General features: G+C 40.3%; 14 non-coding genes across 14 annotated transcripts; 13 read left to right on the forward strand and 1 right to left on the reverse strand.

Annotated features, from left to right (window-relative positions):
- Window positions 1-1,771: 1,771 nt before the first annotated feature.
- On the reverse strand, window positions 1,772-1,890 carry LOC148680671 (5S ribosomal RNA). The gene has a single exon (XR_015944566.1). It is a non-coding gene; the product is annotated as a 5S ribosomal RNA (ribosomal RNA).
- Window positions 1,891-7,766: 5,876 nt separating this feature from the next.
- trnah-gug (transfer RNA histidin (anticodon GUG)) lies at window positions 7,767-7,838 on the forward strand. The gene has a single exon. It is a non-coding gene; the product is annotated as a tRNA-His (tRNA).
- A 1,990-nt stretch (window positions 7,839-9,828) lies between these two features.
- trnah-gug (transfer RNA histidin (anticodon GUG)) lies at window positions 9,829-9,900 on the forward strand. Its single transcript has one exon. It is a non-coding gene; the product is annotated as a tRNA-His (tRNA).
- Window positions 9,901-10,600: 700 nt separating this feature from the next.
- On the forward strand, window positions 10,601-10,682 carry trnas-uga (transfer RNA serine (anticodon UGA)). The gene has a single exon. It is a non-coding gene; the product is annotated as a tRNA-Ser (tRNA).
- A 177-nt stretch (window positions 10,683-10,859) lies between these two features.
- Window positions 10,860-10,931, forward strand: trnah-gug (transfer RNA histidin (anticodon GUG)). The gene has a single exon. It is a non-coding gene; the product is annotated as a tRNA-His (tRNA).
- A 350-nt stretch (window positions 10,932-11,281) lies between these two features.
- trnah-gug (transfer RNA histidin (anticodon GUG)) lies at window positions 11,282-11,353 on the forward strand. The gene has a single exon. It is a non-coding gene; the product is annotated as a tRNA-His (tRNA).
- Window positions 11,354-13,083: 1,730 nt separating this feature from the next.
- trnas-uga (transfer RNA serine (anticodon UGA)) lies at window positions 13,084-13,165 on the forward strand. The gene has a single exon. It is a non-coding gene; the product is annotated as a tRNA-Ser (tRNA).
- Window positions 13,166-13,342: 177 nt separating this feature from the next.
- On the forward strand, window positions 13,343-13,414 carry trnah-gug (transfer RNA histidin (anticodon GUG)). The gene has a single exon. It is a non-coding gene; the product is annotated as a tRNA-His (tRNA).
- Window positions 13,415-13,776: 362 nt separating this feature from the next.
- Window positions 13,777-13,848, forward strand: trnah-gug (transfer RNA histidin (anticodon GUG)). Its single transcript has one exon. It is a non-coding gene; the product is annotated as a tRNA-His (tRNA).
- A 509-nt stretch (window positions 13,849-14,357) lies between these two features.
- Window positions 14,358-14,430, forward strand: trnak-uuu (transfer RNA lysine (anticodon UUU)). The gene has a single exon. It is a non-coding gene; the product is annotated as a tRNA-Ile (tRNA).
- Window positions 14,431-14,548: 118 nt separating this feature from the next.
- trnas-aga (transfer RNA serine (anticodon AGA)) lies at window positions 14,549-14,629 on the forward strand. The gene has a single exon. It is a non-coding gene; the product is annotated as a tRNA-Ser (tRNA).
- A 177-nt stretch (window positions 14,630-14,806) lies between these two features.
- Window positions 14,807-14,878, forward strand: trnah-gug (transfer RNA histidin (anticodon GUG)). Its single transcript has one exon. It is a non-coding gene; the product is annotated as a tRNA-His (tRNA).
- Window positions 14,879-15,578: 700 nt separating this feature from the next.
- trnas-aga (transfer RNA serine (anticodon AGA)) lies at window positions 15,579-15,660 on the forward strand. Its single transcript has one exon. It is a non-coding gene; the product is annotated as a tRNA-Ser (tRNA).
- A 949-nt stretch (window positions 15,661-16,609) lies between these two features.
- On the forward strand, window positions 16,610-16,691 carry trnas-aga (transfer RNA serine (anticodon AGA)). The gene has a single exon. It is a non-coding gene; the product is annotated as a tRNA-Ser (tRNA).
- The last annotated feature ends 2,436 nt before the right edge of the window (window positions 16,692-19,127 follow it).

A 19,127-nucleotide genomic window follows, 5' to 3' on the forward strand; every position in this document is an offset into this window, starting at 1 on the left:
AAATTTATCTTTTCCCATCAGTCCTCTTGCATTAAAAGACACACAGTTTAAAACCATTAAAATAAATAAAAATGAAATTAAAAACCTACACATCCTCATTGTCCTTCATCTCCTTCCAACGCTCTCAACCAACAACTTCTTCCGTTAAAAGAGACAAAGATTAAAAGCATTTTAAAATAGATAAAATATTTTAAAAACATCATTTTTCTTCATCTTCTTCCAGTCCCCTTAACACTTCATACCTATTAACAAATTTAGCTCTGTTCTTTGTTAAAACTTTTTTCTTTGCCATGTCCAAGTTTGGTTTTACCTTAAAAGTTCTTCTTCTTAAAAATCCTCTTTCCACTTTGTTCTTATCCACATTTTTCATCCTTGTTTCTTCATCATTTTCCATTCCTTCAGCTTGACCAGTCTTTTTTAGTTCCTCTTTTTCCACCGTGCTTAAAAAAGTTTTAAAACTGTCTGATATTTCCATTTGTGACCACTGTCCATCTTGTCCTGATAACTGTACTTCTTTCTCTTCATTTTTGTTTTCTCCTTCCGTTTTTTCATTGTTATTAATTTCCTCCTCCATTGTCCTTTCTATTGCTTCATTATCTTCTTCCCTATTGTTGTTTTCTTCATGCACCTGCCGGTCCTGATCTTCTCCTCCTCCTTCCTCTCCTTCCATCCAGCATTCACACTTATTTAAAAAATTTTTACATTCCGGGCACCTGACAGTTATACAGTCTCTTGCAAAATGCCCCCTTTCCTCGCATTTGTAGCACTTGAATTCTGGACAGTCTTTCAGCATGTGCTCCGGGCTCATGCACAGCCTACAGGTCTTCACCTGATGGCTGTGCATCACCCTGAAGTACTGCGTTCCTTCTGCTGTTTCCATTTTTGTGCTATATGGCAAGGATGCCACCTCTTTAGGGAACCTCACTTTAAGGAACCTTGTTCCGTCTTCTATGTCGGTACCCGGATAAAACCTTCGTTTAATTTTAGATATGGGACAAACTCCCCAAGTATCTAATTTCTCTAGAATTTCCTTATCTTCAAGATAGACCGGCAGGTGCATGAAGGAAACAACAAAATCCCTATTATGAAGCTTTTTGATTTCACAGTTCACCCCATTTATCATCAGTTTGTCAGTCAATTGTTCACATAATTCTTCTGTTTCCATTGTTAGTTCGTACTCCTTCCCTTGTCTTGGTCTTAAAGCCAGAATTTTTCCATGTCCACACTTTTCAATCACCGCTTTAATAATATCTTCTGCTCTCACTTCCTGTACATCTTCCACATTAATGATAACTGTTGCCTCCTTTAAATACTTTCTTCCACCTACTTGGCTTTTCCGTTGTCCAGCTCGTTGTCCATTTTCCAGTCCGTTGTCTTTAACCATTCTTGTCTCGTCATCCAGTCCTGTTTCATATTCCTTTCGTGTCTCTGCATCCAGTCCAGGGTCGTTTGCCATCAATCCGTCCTTTGTTTGCTCCATAGCAAAAAAACACACGCAAAAAACCACCCTCCAGCCAGCAAAATGCTGCTGTCAGGTGGTTAAAAAACAAAAATCAAAAACAAAAAAAAACTATATCAGTCCACAAAAAGTGTAAAACACAAAAAAATAAACAGAAAAAATGGAGGAGAGCCTTCCTCTCCTGACTGCTGCCAGTCACTTCCTTGTTGCACTCTAGCTCCCTCTAGCGTGCTCAGGGTGGTATGGCCGTAAGCGATAGAGGGTGTCAAGCGTTGGCTATTTAAATCAGCTGCCAAATGAAGGACTTCAAAAAGCTTACAGCACCTGGTATTCCCAGGCGGTCTTCCATCCAAGTACTAACCAGGCCCGACCCTGCTTTACTTCCGAGTTCAGATGAGATCGGGCATTTCCAGGGTGGTATGGCCGTAAGTGAAAGAGGCTGTCAAGCGTTGGCTATTTAAATCAGCTGCCAAATGAAGCACTTCGAAAAGCTTACAGCACCTGGTATTCCCAGGCGGTCTCCCATCCAAGTACTAACCAGGCCCGACCCTGCTTTACTTCCGAGTTCAGATGAGATCGGGCATTTCTTTTTTTTTTTTTTTTTTTTTTTTAATCAATTTCAATTACAATCTTTTACAGTAAATCATAATAAAACAGACATTAAAAGATCATTTCATATTCAAAAACATTAAAAATGTGGTAGTTTCCAGTTCATTTCTTTAAAAACTTGACATGCTTTGTCCGTCAGAATTTTGTGCAGCTCACTCAAAATGTTCTCATTTTTATGATATATATACAGTTTTTCCACATATCTCTCCATTTTCCTCCTAAAAATTCCCCATACATCCATCACCATTTTCTCTTTTTTTGCCACAATTCTCCTTTCCCACATTGCATTTTTCATCAGCATTATACATAGGTTTACTATTTTCTTATTTTCATTGTTCTTATTCCATCCCAACATCACTACTCTGTTCCATTCTGTTTCATTTTCATCCCAGTCTCCAAGTAGTCCTTTAATTAAAACTTTACAATCTTTTAAAAAACCTTCCAATTCTTGACAATATAAAAACATGTGTAAAAAACCCTCTTCTTCTTTTTGACATACTTTACACATTCCACTTTGTTCCATCCCTATCTTGTTTAAAATGACATCAGAAAAGATTGCTTTGTGCCTTATTAAAACTTCTAGACATTCGACTTTTGTTTCTACATACCTTCCTTTCATGTTTCCCCATATTTCATTTGCTTTTACATTTTTGTATTTCTCTATCCAGTATTTGTTTGCTGTTGGTTCTTTAAAAACATTCTCTCTAAAAAAACAATAAATATTTTTCACAGTACATTCATTAAAATTGCATATTTTTTCACCTGTTTTCACATACACTTCTTTTGTTTCTTTTTCTTTTTCAAAATTTTCTATGCTTTTCATCCATTCTTTTGGAATCGCCTGTTTAATTATGTCAAGATTTTTCTCAATTTCCTTTCTGTTGTATTCCTCTTTCGCCTCCTCCATTGTGTCTATAACATATTGTTCAGTTAAAAAGCCTTCTTTAAATTCATATAAAATGTCCCGCACTTTTAAAATCCCAACTTCTATCCATTTCTTATAGTATAAAACCTTCCCTTGACTTAAAATATTATTGTTCAAGAAAAGAGGTTGGTTTAAAATGTTTTCCCTTCCATGTGGACTATATTCCACTTGTTTTAAAAAATTCCCCCACGCACTTAAAATTTCTCTATAAAATTCAGGTAAGTTTTCTGCCATCCAAGCTTTTGTTTTCATCCATAAAATCCCATCTCCCATGTTAAAATTACCACATTTGTTTAAAAAATATTTCATTGTTTTTTTCCACTCTGCTTTGTTTTCTTTTTCTAGATACTTCTTTATTCTTTTCACTCTTAAACTATTTTTTCTTTGTTCTACATCTATTAAACCTAGCCCACCTTTGTCTATTTCCCCTACAACTGTATTAAAAGCAATCCTTGGTGGCTTACCTCCCCATAAAAAATCAGTAAAACATTTTTTCAACCTCTTTTCTATCCACATTGGCATTTCTAAAACATATAAAACATGCCACAATTTAGACTCCATTAAAACATTTAAAATCAAAACTTTTCCTTTTAATGTTAGTGTTCTTAGTTTCCAGTAATTTAACCTCCTTTCTATATCTGTTAAAAAACCTTCCCACATCTTATCTCTTGCTGTTCTGGCATCTTTCCCCATTAAAACCCCTAAAATCTTGATTTCTTCTACTTCTTTGAAATTGGTGCATTCTGCTAAATCTGTTTCCTTTCCAAACTTCATATAAACCGTTTTGTCTTCATTTACTTTACTCCCCGATCCTTTACAAAATTGTTGTACTATTTTCATGGCTTCTTTCACACTCTCTTTTCCTTTTACTATTAATGTAGTGTCATCTGCATATTGAAACATTTTTTTATTTACTTTATTTTCTTCAATCTCAATTCCTTTTATTTTTTCTTCTTCGTTGATAGCTAAGCCCAGGGGTTCTGCCACAAGTGAATATAAAAGTGCTGACAGAGGACATCCTTGCCTTATCGATCTTGTTATTTTAAAACATTCTGTTAAAAAGCCATTACATTTAACTTTTGTTAAAATACCCTTATACAAAATCTTTATCCATTTTCTAAAAACTTCTCCAAAACCAAACTTTTTGAGTACTTTGAATAAAAACTGGTGTTCAACTCTATCAAAAGCTTTTTCAAAATCCAGACTTATTATATATCCTTCCTCTTTTTTCTCCTTCATATATTCTATGATGTCTTTTATGCTCATTGTTATGTCTGCTATGTCTCTTCCTTTTATTGCATAGGCCGTTGTTTTAACTATTTTTGGCATCACTTCTTTTAATCTATTTGCTAAAATTTTTGTTAAAATCTTCAAATCTGTGCACTGTAAAAAATTGCTGTTAAAAAACGGTCAGATTCTACGGTATAATAATGTTTTTTCACTAAAACAGTAACATTTTGTTAAAAACAGTGCTTTCTGGGTAACATTTTTGTTTTCGAGAAAGTAACCAACTGCAGAAAACTGTGAGCTAACAGAGTTCAGATTCGATGTTTTGAAGTCTGTGTTTGAAATCACGCTTTGTGTCCTTGTTCACTATTCCATACACTAGTTAACTAATATAGTTCACCAGACAGTTTTAATGAACACTAATGAGTGAATTCAGACACTGATGAACACCTGCTGTTAATAATTACAATTACTGAAGAAAAGAAACAAGAAACACAAACAGTGACTTGAGTTACAACATTAAATAAAATCAAATAAAATAAAACACCTTCAGTCTCAGCAGAGGATCATTAAACAACTCTACAAACAACAGCAGACACACTTATTACTGACTGATTTGACTTCCATACTATTCTCATTGAGATCCAACAGGAATTAAGGTGTTTTTTGTGTCACCGTAATGGGGCTGGTTTAGTTGGGCTCTTCACCCTTGAACTTATTAAATCAGACTCTCCAATTACTATAATAAAGAGTTAACAAAGTGCTTGTATTATAGCAATAAAATAGGGAAGTCAATAAATAGAGAAATCTATTTGTCTGAAATTAGTTCTGATAAATGTTTTGGTATAAAGCTGGAAGAAGGGCCACATGCAATAGATTTTATGCTTAGTTGCAGGTATTAATTTAATTAATGAGAAGTGGAAACAGAAAAGATATCTCCGTAATTACTTAACAGTTAAGAAATAACATACAAAAACAGTTCAGTTATGACAAATACACACTCAGACCTCATGAATCTGACCTTGTATCTCAACAATGGTAACAATTCAAATGTTTCATGCTGCAATGCATGCTGGGAGGGGCACGGTACAAATATCCCAGCAGGCATTGCGGTGTAAATAAATGTTGTATGATGGTCTAACAGTTTTCTTTATTTGTGTTTGATTCTGCTGTTGTTTATGTTTAGACTTTCAGTTGCCTGTTTGTGAGTTAAACTGTTAATTTTGTTAGTTGTCACCATTATTGAGGTTCATATGCTGATTATTGATGTCTCTTTGAGTGCAATGTACACCATAGAGCAGTGTTATTGTCCAAGATATTCTTAAAAACTTCCAGAAATCATTGCCTTATATAGACATATAATGTAAAACAATAGATTTAACATTGAATAGCAGCAGTAAATTTTATTATACTAAATTAGAACAGACTCTGTCATTTAATAGCAACATGAACATCACCAGATCTTATTTAGGTTTTTGGCTGACTTGCCACAACAAAGGAGCTTTTTAAACAAAGTTCTTAACAATTGCAGCAGCCAAGATATATAAATGTTAAAAGTGACAGGGCTAAGAGCCCAACTAAAGCAAACTCTGTTCTCCATGATGGTGACGTAAAACTTTCACTTTTTTTCTCAAGAAGAACTTTAGTAGATGTTATACAAAAATACATGTATTAAGTAATAAGTGTAGCTGGTGATGATGTTTGTAGAGTTGTTTAATCATCCGCTGATCATTTAAATGATTTAATCATTTGTTGTTCTTTAGGTTATTTCATTATAAAGCTGTGACTAAAGTTTTGTATGTTCTGTTCTTGTTTTTTCCCTTCAGTATTTCTTCATTTATTCATTGTTAATCCTCAATTATCATTTAATTAGTCAGTTAATTAATGAATTTACTTCAGCTTTGCTACATGTTTCTTAAACACTCAGTAGTGTGGACACTTCAATTAAAACTGAAGTATTTGCTCTGGGGTTTAAAGTGTTAAAGGTGTGAGAGGTAAAAACACAGTGTAAAAATGTATTTTAACAGTAATATACTGTTAATTTAAACTACGGAAGTAGACTGTAAAAAAAACAGTATATTGCTGGCAACCACAGCTGCCAGTAGATTACCGTTAAAACAAGGAAAAAACAGTATTTTACTGTAAAACCTGAAGCTAATTTCTTCTGTGTCACCGTTGTGGAGGAGAGTAGAGCCAGTGTATGAGTTCAAGATGAACAATGAACTGCTGATGTTATTCTTTATGTTTCTTTATTTAAAGAAAGCGGCTGTTTAGTTGCTGATGCAGTCAGAATCTCTCTGGTGATTCCAGATTTACATGTATGTGTGCTGTTGTGAAAAATAAGACATTAGAATTAAAACGAACTTATCTAATTAACTAAAATAAGTTATCATTATGATTATGCTTCTAAGCATATATAGCACATTACTTCATAAACTCATTCAGCAGTTGGCCAATTTGAGGCAGTTGCTTTCAGTGAGCAGAATGAGTTCACTTGAGTATTGTGTAAATCAATGTAGTCCATGTATTTTTACAGCAACATACTGTAAAATAACAGTACATTGCTGGCTACTGCAGCTGCCAGTATTTTACTGTTTTTTAACGGGACAATTTTTAACAGTGTACTGCATCAATCAGTGTGCCTACACTGTTAAACATTGTCCCGTTAAAAAACAGAATGAATGTTTACGTTTCCTAAAGTGTGGAAGACTAGGGATATGATATAAGAGAAATAGGATCTTTGATGCCAGCATGCTGTGTAGATAAGTACTGATCAAGTCACGCTTCTAAGGCATGGAAGGAATCTTTTCAATTATTGAGTGTCCATTCATTGTCACAACAGCAGAAAGACATTCTGCAGTTATCATTGATCTATTTAATGTCTCCTACATGACATGAAGTCCAAACTATTGTGTTGTACTGATGTCTACACCTACAAAAACCATAAACCCAACCTCAAAGTAACCTGTCGTGTTTTAGCAACCTCCACACCAACCATAAGCTTAAAACCCCATCTCACGGTAAACTTTAGTGTACTGTAAAGGTCTGCGCCGACCACAACCCAAACCTTGCCTACTTGTGAATTACTGTTGTGGAGCCCGGATAGCTCAGTCAGTAGAGCATCAGACTTTTAATCTGAGGGTCCAGGGTTCAAGTCCCTGTTCGGGCGTGTGACGCTCATTTTGTGGAGCCACAGCTTTTGCCGTTGAGCTATCACTTGATGAAAGTTTCATCTGGATGCACAATATGTGTACTAGGCATAAAGAAATGGCAGTAGAGGCAGTCTTGTAGTCGTGGCCGAGTGGTTAAGGCGATGGACTAGAAATCCTTTGGGGTCTCCCCGCGCAGGTTCGAATCCTGCCGACTATGTCCTCCCCCTTTTTAAAATTGCAGCAGTCGTCAATTGTTTGCATTTCCATTGTTTCTTTGGAAAAGCGTTGTGCTGGTAGGAGGAGAAAAACAACAGAGTGTTCTCACTGAAGAGAAAGGGGCTTATCACAGGGAGGAACATACTACACATAGGTCACAACGGCTGTTTCATATCTCGCCGTGATCGTATAGTGGTTAGTACTCTGCGTTGTGGCCGCAGCAACCCCGGTTCGAATCCGGGTCACGGCAGGTTTTTCAAGGTGACATTGGTGTCGCACTCTGTGTTGCCATCCGTTATCTCCAGCCTTCTTTTAGTGCAGGCTGTGCTAACGGCACGTCCTGAATGTTTACGTTTCCAAAAGTGTGGAAGACTAGGGATATGATATAAGAGAAATAGGATCTTTGATGCCAGCATGCTGTGTAGATAAGTACTGATCAAGTCACGCTTCTAAGGCATGGAAGGAATCTTTTCAATTGTTGAGTGTCCATTCATTGCCACAACAGCAGAAAGACTATCTGCAGTTATCATTGATCTATTTAATGTCTCCTACATGACATGAAATCCAAACTATTTTGTTGTACTGATGTCTACACCTACAAAAACCATAAACCCAACCTCAAAGTAACCTGTCGTGTTTTAGCAACCTCCACACCAACCATAAGCTTAAAACCCCATCTCACGGTAAACTTTAGTGTACTGTAAAGGTCTGCGCCGACCACAACCTAAACCTTGCCTACTTGTGAATTACTGTTGTGGAGCCCGGATGGCTCAGTCAGTAGAGCATCAGACTTTTAATCTGAGTGTCCAGGGTTTAAGTCCCTGTTCGGGCGTGTGACGCTCATTTTGTGGAGCCACAGCTTTTGCCGTTGAGCTATCGCTTGATGAAATTTTCATCTGGATGCACAATATGTGTACTAGGCATAAAGAAATGGCAGTAGAGGCAGTCTTGTAGTCGTGGCCGAGTGGTTAAGGCGATGGACTAGAAATCCTTTGGGGTCTCCCCGCGCAGGTTCGAATCCTGCCGACTATGTCCTCCCCCTTTTTAAAATTGCAGCAGTCGTCAATTGTTTGCATTTCCATTGTTTCTTTGGAAAAGCGTTGTGCTGGTAGGAGGGGAAAAACAACAGAGTGTTCTCACTGAAGAGAAAGGGGCTTATCACAGGGACGAACATACCACACATAGGTCACAACGGCTGTTTCATGGCTCGCCGTGATCGTATAGTGGTTAGAACTCTGCGTTGTGGCCGCAGCAACCCTTGTTCGAATCCAGGTCACAGCAGGTTTTTCAAGGTGACATTGGTGTCGCACTCTGTGTTGCCATCCGTTATCTCCAGCCTTCTTTTAGTGCAGGCTGTGCTAACGTCACGTCCTGAATGTTTACGTTTCCTAAAGTGTGGAAGACTAGGGATATGATATAAGAGAAATAGGATCTTTGATGCCAGCATGCTGTGTAGATAAGTACTGATCAAGTCACGCTTCTAAGGCATGGAAGGAATCTTTTCAATTGTTGAGTGTCCATTCATTGCCACAACAGCAGAAAGACATTCTGCAGTTATCATTGATCTATTTAATGTCTCCTACATGACATGAAGTCCAAACTATTGTGTTGTACTGATGTCTACACCTACAAAAACCATAAACCCAACCTCAAAGTAACCTGTCGTGTTTTAGCAACATCCACACAAACCATAAGCTTAAAACCCCATCTCACGGTAAACTTTAGTGCACTGTAAAGGTCTGCGCCGACCACAACCCAAACCTTGCCTACTTGTAAATTACTGTTGTGGAGCCAGGATAGCTCAGTCGGTAGAGCATCAGACTTTTAATCTGAGGGTCCAGGGTTCAAGTCCCTGTTCGGGCGTGTGATGCTCATTTTGTGGAGCCACAGCTTTTGCCGTTGAGCTATCGCTTGATGAAATTTTCATCTGGATGCACAATATGTGTACTAGGCATAAAGAAATGGCAGTACAGGCAGTCTTGTAGTCGTGGCCGAGTGGTTAAGGCGATGGACTAGAAATCCTTTGAGGTCTCCCCGCGCAGGTTCGAATCCTGCCGACTACGTCCTCCCCCTTTTTAAAATTGCAGCAGTCGTCAATTGTTTGCATTTCCATTGTTTCTTGGGAAAAGCGTTGTGCTGGTAGGAGGAGAAAAACAACAGAGTGTTCTCACTGAAGAGAAAGGGGCTTATCACAGGGAGGAACATACCACACATAGGTCACAACGGCTGTTTCATATCTCGCCGTGATCGTATAGTGGTTAGTACTCTGCGTTGTGGCCGCAGCAACCCCGGTTCGAGTCCGGGTCACGGCAGGTTTTTCAAGGTGACATTGGTGTCGCACTCTGTGTTGCCATCCGTTATCTCCAGCCTTCTTTTAGTGCAGGCTGTGCTAACGGCACGTCCTGAATGTTTACGTTTCCTAAAGTGTGGAAGACTAGGGATATGATATAAGAGAAATAGGATCTTTGATGCCAGCATGCTGTGTAGATAAGTACTGATCAAGTCACGCTTCTAAGGCATGGAAGGAATCTTTTCAATTGTTGAGTGTCCATTCATTGCCACAACAGCAGAAAGACTATCTGCAGTTATCATTGATCTATTTAATGTCTCCTACATGACATGAAATCCAAACTATTTTGTTGTACTGATGTCTACACCTACAAAAACCATAAACCCAACCTCAAAGTAACCTGTCGTGTTTTAGCAACATCCACACCAACCATAAGCTTAAAACCCCATCTCACGGTAAACTTTAGTGCACTGTAAAGGTCTGCGCCGACCACAACCCAAACCTTGCCTACTTGTAAATTACTGTTGTGGAGCCAGGATAGCTCAGTCGGTAGAGCATCAGACTTTTAATCTGAGGGTCCAGGGTTCAAGTCCCTGTTCGGGCGTTTGACGCTCATTTTGTGGAGCCACAGCTTTTGCTGTTGAGCTATCGCTTGATGAAAGTTTCATCTGGATGCACAATATGTGTACTAGGCATAAAGAAATGGCAGTACAGGCAGTCTTGTAATCGTGGCCGAGTGGTTAAGGCGATGGACTAGAATTCCATTGGGGTCTCCCCGCGCAGGTTCGAATCCTGCCGACTACGTCCTTCCCCTTTTTAAAATTGCAGCAGTCGTCAATTGGTTGCATTTCCATTGTTTCTTGGGAAAAGCGTTGTGCTGGTAGGAGGAGAAAAACAACAGAGTGTTCTCACTGTAGAGAAAGGGGCATATCACAGGGAGGAACATACCACACATAAGTCACAACGGCTGTTTCATAGCTCGCCGTGATCGTATAGTGGTTAGTACTCTGCGTTGTGGCCGCAGCAACCCCGGTTCGAATCCGGGTCACGGCAGGTTTTTCAAGGTGACATTGGTGTTGCCATCCGTTATCTCCAGCCTTCTTTTAGTGCAGGCTGTGCTAACGGCACGTCCTGAATGTTTACGTTTCCTAAAGTGTGGAAGACTAGGGATATGATATAAGAGAAATAGGATCTTTGATGCCAGCATGCTGTGTAGATAAGTACTGATCAAGTCACGCTTCTAAGGCATGGAAGGAATCTTTTCAATTGTTGAGTGTCCATTCATTGCCACAACAGCAGTGCTGGTAGAAGGAGAAAAACAACAGTGTTCTCACTGAAGAGAAAGGGGCTTATCACAGGGAGGAACATACCACACATAGGTCACAACGGCTGTTTCATATCTCGCCGTGATCGTATAGTGGTTAGTACTCTGCGTTGTGGCCGCAGCAACCCCGGTTTGAATCCGGGTCACGGCAGGTTTTTCAAGGTGACATTGGTGTCGCACTCTGTGTTGCCATCCGTTATCTCCAGCCTTCTTTTAGTGCAGGCTGTGCTAACGGCACGTCCTGAATGTTTACGTTTCCTAAAGTGTGGAAGACTAGGGATATGATATAAGAGAAATAGGATCTTTGATGCCAGCATGCTGTGTAGATAAGTACTGATCAAGTCACACTTCTAAGGCATGGAAGGAATCTTTTCAATTGTTGAGTGTCCATTCATTGCCACAACAGCAGAAAGACATTCTGCAGTTATCATTGATCTATTTAATGTCTCCTACATGACATGAAGTCCAAACTATTGTGTTGTACTGATGTCTACACCTACAAAAACCATAAACCCAACCTCAAAGTAACCTGTCGTGTTTTAGCAACATCCACACAAACCATAAGCTTAAAACCCCATCTCACGGTAAACTTTAGTGCACTGTAAAGGTCTGCGCCGACCACAACCCAAACCTTGCCTACTTGTAAATTACTGTTGTGGAGCCAGGATAGCTCAGTCGGTAGAGCATCAGACTTTTAATCTGAGGGTCCAGGGTTCAAATCCCTGTTAGGGCGTGTGACGCTCATTTTGTGGAGCCACAGCTTTTGCCGTTGAGCTATCGCTTGATGAAATTTTCATCTGGATGCACAATATGTGTACTAGGCATAAAGAAATGGCAGTACAGGCAGTCTTGTAGTCGTGGCCGAGTGGTTAAGGCGATGGACTAGAAATCCTTTGAGGTCTCCCCGCGCAGGTTCGAATCCTGCCGACTACGTCCTCCCCCTTTTTAAAATTGCAGCAGTCGTCAATTGTTTGCATTTCCATTGTTTCTTTGGAAAAGCGTTGTGCTGGTAGGAGGGGAAAAACAACAGAGAGTTCTCACTGAAGAGAAAGGGGCTTATCACAGGGAGGAACATACCACACATAAGTCACGACGGCTGTTTCATAGCTCGCTGGATCGTATAGTGGTTAGTACTCTGCGTTGTGGCCGCAGCAACCCCGGTTCGAATGCAGGTCACGGCAGGTTTTTCAAGGTGACATTGGTGTCGCACTCTGTGTTGCCATCCGTTATCTCCAGCCTTCTTTTAGTGCAGGCTGTGCTAACGGCACGTCCTGAATGTTTACGTTTCCTGAAGTGTGGAAGACTAGGGATATGATATAAGAGAAATAGGATCTTTGATGCCAGCATGCTGTGTAGATAAGTACTGATCAAGTCACGCTTCTAAGGCATGGAAGGAATCTTTTCAATTGTTGAGTGTCCATTCATTGCCACAACAGCAGAAAGACATTCTGCAGTTATCATTGATCTATTTAATGTCTCCTACATGACATGAAGTCCAAACTATTGTGTTGTACTGATGTCTACACCTACAAAAACCATAAACCCAACCTCAAAGTAACCTGTCGTGTTTTAGCAACATCCACACCAACCATAAGCTTAAAACCCCATCTCACGGTAAACTTTAGTGTACTGTAAAGGTCTGCGCCGACCACAACCCAAACCTTGCCTACTTGTAATTTACTGTTGTGGAGCCCGGATAGCTCAGTCGGTGGAGCATCAGACTTTTAATCTGAGGGTCCAGGGTTCAAGTCCCTGTTCGGGCGTGTGACGCTCATTTTGTGGAGCCACAGCTTTTGCCGTTGAGCTATCACTTGATGAAAGTTTCATCTGGATGCACAATATGTGTACTAGGCATAAAGAAATGGCAGTACAGGCAGTCTTGTAGTCGTGGCCGAGTGGTTAAGGCGATGGACTTGAAATCCATTGGGGTCTCCCCGCACAGGTTCGAATCCTGCCGACTACGTCTTCCCTGTGTTTAAATTTGCAACAGTCATCAATTGTTTGCATTTCCATTGTTTCTTTGGAAAAGCGTTGTGCTGGTAGGAGGGGAAAAACAACAGAGTGTTCTCACTGAAGAGAAAGGGGCTTATCACAGGGAGGAACATACCACACATAGGTCACAACGGCTGTTTCATGGCTCGCCGTGATCGTATAGTGGTTAGAACTCTGCGTTGTGGCCGCAGCAACCCTGGTTCGAATCCAGGTCACGGCAGGTTTTTCAAGGTGACATTGGTGTCGCACTCTGTGTTGCCATCTGTTATCTCCAGCCTTCTTTTAGTGCAGGCTGTGCTAACGGCACGTCCTGAATGTTTACGTTTCCTAAAGTGTGGAAGACTAGGGATATGATATAAGAGAAATAGGATCTTTGATGCCAGCATGCTGTGTAGATAAGTACTGATCAAGTCACGCTTCTAAGGCATGGAAGGAATCATTTCAATTGTTGAGTGTCCATTCATTGCCACAACAGCAGTGCTGGTAGAAGGAGAAAAACAACAGTGTTCACACTGAAGAGAAAGGGGCTTATCACAGGGAGGAACATACCACACAGAGGTCACAACGGCTATTTCATAGCTCGCCGTGATCGTATAGTGGTTAGTACTCTGCGTTGTGGCCGCAGCAACCCCGGTTCGAATCCGGGTCACGGTAGGTTTTTCAAGGTGACATTGGTGTCGCACTCTGTGTTGCCATCCGTTATCTCCAGCTTTCTTTTAGTGCAGGCTGTGCTAATGGCACGTCCTGAATGTTTACGTTTCCTAAAGTGTGGAAGACTAGGGATATGATATAAGAGAAATAGGATCTTTGATGCCAGCATGCTGTGTAGATAAGTACCGATCAAGTCACGCTTCTAAGGCATGGAAGGAATCTTTTCAATTGTTGAGTGTCCATTCATTGCCACAACAGCAGAAAGACATTCTGCAGTTATCATTGATCTATTTAATGTCTCCTACATGACATGAAGTCCAAACTATTGTGTTGTACTGATGTCTACACCTACAAAAACCATAAACCCAACCTCAAAGTAACCTGTCGTGTTTTAGCAACATCCACACCAACCATAAGCTTAAAACCCCATCTCACGGTAAACTTTAGTGTACTGTAAAGGTCTGCGCCGACCACAACCCAAACCTTGCCTACTTGTAAATTACTGTTGTGGAGCCTGGATAGCTCAGTCGGTAGAGCATCAGACTTATAATCTGAGGGTCCAGGGTTCAAGTCCCTGTTAGGGCGTTTGACGCTCATTTTGTGGAGCCACAGCTTTTGCTGTTGAGCTATCGCTTGATGAAAGTTTCATCTGGATGCACAATATGTGTACTAGGCATAAAGAAATGGCAGTACAGGCAGTCTTGTAGTCGTGGCCGAGTGGTTAAGGCGATGGACTTGAAATCCATTGGGTCTCCCCGCGCAGGTTCGAATCCTGTCGACTACGTCTTTCCCGTGTTTAAAATTGCAGCTGTCATCAATTGTTTGCATTTCCATTGTTTCTTGGGAAAAGCGTTGTACTGGTAGAAGGAGAAAAACAACAGAGTGTTCTCACTGAAGAGAAAGGGGCTTATCACAGGTAGGAACATACCACACATAGGTCACAATGGCTGTTTCATTGCTCGCCGTGATCGTATAGTGGTTAGTACTCTGCGTTGTGGCCGCAGCAACCCCGGTTCGAATCCGGGTCACGGCAGGTTTTTCAAGGTGACATTGGTGTCGCACTCTGTGTTGCCATCCGTTATCTCCAGCCTTCTTTTAGTGCAAGCTGTGCTAATGGCACGTCCTGAATGTTTACGTTTCCTAAAGTGTGGAAGACTAGGGATATGATATAAGAGAAATAGGATCTTTGATGCCAGCATGCTGTGTAGATAAGTACTGATCAAGTCACACTTCTAAGGCATGGAAGGAATCTTTTCAATTGTTGAGTGTCCATTCATTGCCACAACAGCAGAAAGACATTCTGCAGTTATCATTGATCTATTTAATGTCTCCTACATGACATGAAGTCCAAACTATTGTGTTGTACTGATGTCTACACCTACAACAACCATAAACCCAACCTCAAAGTAACCTGTCGTGTTTTAGCAACATCCACACAAACCATAAGCTTAAAACCCCATCACACGGTAAACTTTAGTGCACTGTAAAGGTCTGCGCCGACCACAACCCAAACCTTGCCTACTTGTACACTACTGTTGTGGAGCCCGGATAGCTCAGTCGGTAGAGCATCAGACTTTTAATCTGAGGGTCCAGGGTTCAAGTCCCTGTTAGGGCGTTTGACGCTCATTTTGTGGAGCCACAGCTTTTGCTGTTGAGCTATCGCTTGATGAAAGTTTCATCTGGATGCACAATATGTGTACTAGGCATAAAGAAATGGCAGTATAGTCAGTCTTGTAGTCGTGGCCGAGTGGTTAAGACGATGGACTAGAAATCCATTGGGGTCTCCCCGCGCAGGTTCGAATCCTGCCGACTACGTCCTCCCCCTTTTTAAAATTGCAGCAGTCGTCAATTGTTTGCATTTCCATTGTTTCTTGGGAAAAGCGTTGTGCTGGTAGGAGGAGAAAAACAACAGAGTGTTCTCACTGAAGAGAAAGGGGCTTATCACAGGGAGGAACATACCACACATAAGTCACAACGGCTGTTTCATAGCTCGCCGTGATCGTATAGTGGTTAGTACTCTGTGTTGTGGCCGCAGCAACCCCGGTTCGAATCCGGGTCAAGGCAGGTTTTTCAAGGTGACATTGGTGTCGCACTCTGTGTTGCCATCCGTTATCTCCAGCCTTCTTTTAGTGCAAGCTGTGCTAATGGCACGTCCTGAATGTTTACGTTTCCTAAAGTGTGGAAGACTAGGGATATGATATAAGAGAAATAGGATCTTTGATGCCAGCATGCTGTGTAGATAAGTACTGATCAAGTCACACTTCTAAGGCATGGAAGGAATCTTTTCAATTGTTGAGTGTCCATTCATTGCCACAACAGCAGAAAGACATTCTGCAGTTATCATTGATCTATTTAATGTCTCCTACATGACATGAAGTCCAAACTATTGTGTTGTACTGATGTCTACACCTACAAAAACCATAAACCCAACCTCAAAGTAACCTGTCGTGTTTTAGCAACATCCACACAAACCATAAGCTTAAAACCCCATCACACGGTAAACTTTAGTGCACTGTAAAGGTCTGCGCCGACCACAACCCAAACCTTGCCTACTTGTACACTACTGTTGTGGAGCCCGGATAGCTCAGTCGGTAGAGCATCAGACTTTTAATCTGAGGGTCCAGGGTTCAAGTCCCTGTTAGGGCGTTTGACGCTCATTTTGTGGAGCCACAGCTTTTGCTGTTGAGCTATCGCTTGATGAAAGTTTCATCTGGATGCACAATATGTGTACTAGGCATAAAGAAATGGCAGTATAGTCAGTCTTGTAGTCGTGGCCGAGTGGTTAAGACGATGGACTAGAAATCCATTGGGGTCTCCCCGCGCAGGTTCGAATCCTGCCGACTACGTCCTCCCTCTTTTTAAAATTGCAGCAGTCGTCAATTGTTTGCAATTTCATTGTTTCTTGGGAAAAGCGTTGTGCTGGTAGGAGGAGAAAAACAACAGAGTGTTCTCACTGAAGAGAAAGGGGCTTATCACAGGGAGGAACATACCACACATAGGTCACAACGGCTGTTTCATAGCTCGCCGTGATCGTATAGTGGTTAGAACTTTGCGTTGTGGCCGCAACATCCTCGGGTTGAACGGGGTCATGTCGTGAATTCGACTTTTCATCATTGTGAAATTATCAGACCGGAGGTTTTGCATATCAGAAAATAGACTTTATTCTCCATAATAAAGCCGAGAAAGAGCAGAGCAGACCCCAGAGCATTCTGAAGTCTCTCCGGGACACCTTCTAAAGTATCTGTGTTCCCCATAATCTTTATACAGGTAATTATGACACACCCCTTTGTGTCTCTTTTTAACTCTTGACCATTTTTGAATAGGTTTTTTAGTCTAAGGGGTCCTGCTATTCTTGGCTCTCAGCCCACCAGCTCATGTCAACAGAGATGTTACAGGTCTATGTCAGCAAAGTATAGATACAACTTATGCAAAGGAACTAAGGGTTTACATACATTGTTATGATAGGATAATAACTTGATAATATGTTACTCATTCTAACTTCTGCCACATATAGCTTCATACAAGTATTTAACATATATAATCAGTGCTTTACATATTCAGTTATTCTACACAATCAGCCATTCAGTAATAGCCTTCTCCTAGTGTTGCTTCTGTGCAGGCATACTCATATTACACAGTATTTTTAACACATGCTGGCATGTTTGCTGCAAACACTACATACATTTTGAGAAGAGAAAATTAACTGCTTTACACTTAGAAAATACTTAACACTGAGAGAATAGAAATCTTCTTCAATCCCTCCTCTTAAGACTTTAGTCTTAATATTATTGTCTTTTAACCCAAAGTGCAATTTCATAATCCAGTTCTCTTAATTACCTCTATCTAGTGACTGATATGAGCCACATAGCTGTTATCAATTGACTAGATTATGCCACTGTACTTTGACAGAAGTCCAGCCAAATATCTTCCCTCTCTCTTGGTTTGAAGGAAGTAAAAGACTGTACTCTTTTTTTTCTCTCAACACATCAAAGACAACAATGTTTTAAGCATAAGTATTCAGTTGGTTCAGTGCTAGCTGCTGGTTTTCACACTCATGTAGGATATACTGAAGTGATATTATATATAGGTACCATAAAAGCAATATGCAAACAAATTCAATATGCAAACATAAAAAGCATCAAATGTTGATCTTGATCTTTGGTCATCCTTGTTTCTCTTCTAAGCTATCAGCATCTTCACTTGACTTTAGTAGATGTTAATGGAGATGTGTGGTTGAGAGTCTGAGTTTTGAAATCTGCAGTTGTGCATTCATCATCCCTTGATTTGTGGCACTGCTGTATGTGGTACTCAGGCATATTATCAGAATCACTCTTTACTTTGTTCTGATAAACTTCTCCTTCCACAAGTTGAACTTCGTAGTTTAGAGCTTTAGAATATTCAGGCTCCTCTGTTTCCGGTCAGCTTTCCCTTGCTGGAGTTGTTTCCTTTCGCTCCTTTGAGGCATTGGTACCCCATTAATGGCATCCACTTTGGCAGCTGTTGGATTTGCCCTCATCCAGATATGGTCCTTTCCTCCTGAGCTCTCCAGAGCATCCTCAGATAGACTCGATCAGCTGGACCAATTGGACCTTATATCTCTGCTCTCTCACATGGCTCCTTTCTGGTTTCCTGCACAGATATCGCTTTGCACATGGCAATTAATTGTTTCTTCATAAAAGTCCCTACTATATTAGACATCTCTGCAAACCATTCCAAGAGGTTATGTGCAAGGTTATAGGTGAGATTATATGCAAGGTTTTATGCAAAGTTTCATGTGGTTTCTTGCAAGGGTTGACCCAATAGTAGTTCATGCGATGCAGTGTTAGATGCCTGTTTCTGTCAGTTTCCATGCCATCATTCACCAATGCACTTGTTAGCAAATTAATCCCATTAAGTTTATTATTTTCACATCTTTCATTGAGCGTTGGCCTTGATGGATCATCTTCATCTCTTTCAGCCATTTCTGGTAATTGAGCATAATACAATTATTCTCTCTTTTGCTTTATTCACAATTTTTCATACTCCTTTAGATGTTTTTATTTATTGATCACTTATTAACTTTGATTTTAATTACTTTATTAATGCAAACCTTTTATGAACTTTTTTTGCTGATGTTTCAAATCCTTGGAAGTACTTCTTTCGTCACAAATGTAATAACTGTTCCTGCTTCATAATTTGCTTCTGGTACCATCTCCACTCATCTATTCATCATAGTTTCTCAACTGTGCTTGTTTACAGAATAATTCTTTATCCAGTCAACACCAAAAACAGTCATCATCTCA

This window comes from Danio rerio, chromosome 4, assembly GCF_052040795.2.
Source record: "Danio rerio strain M-AB ecotype USA chromosome 4, GRCz13ab, whole genome shotgun sequence".
NCBI classification, from domain to species: Eukaryota; Metazoa; Chordata; class Actinopteri; order Cypriniformes; family Danionidae; genus Danio; species Danio rerio.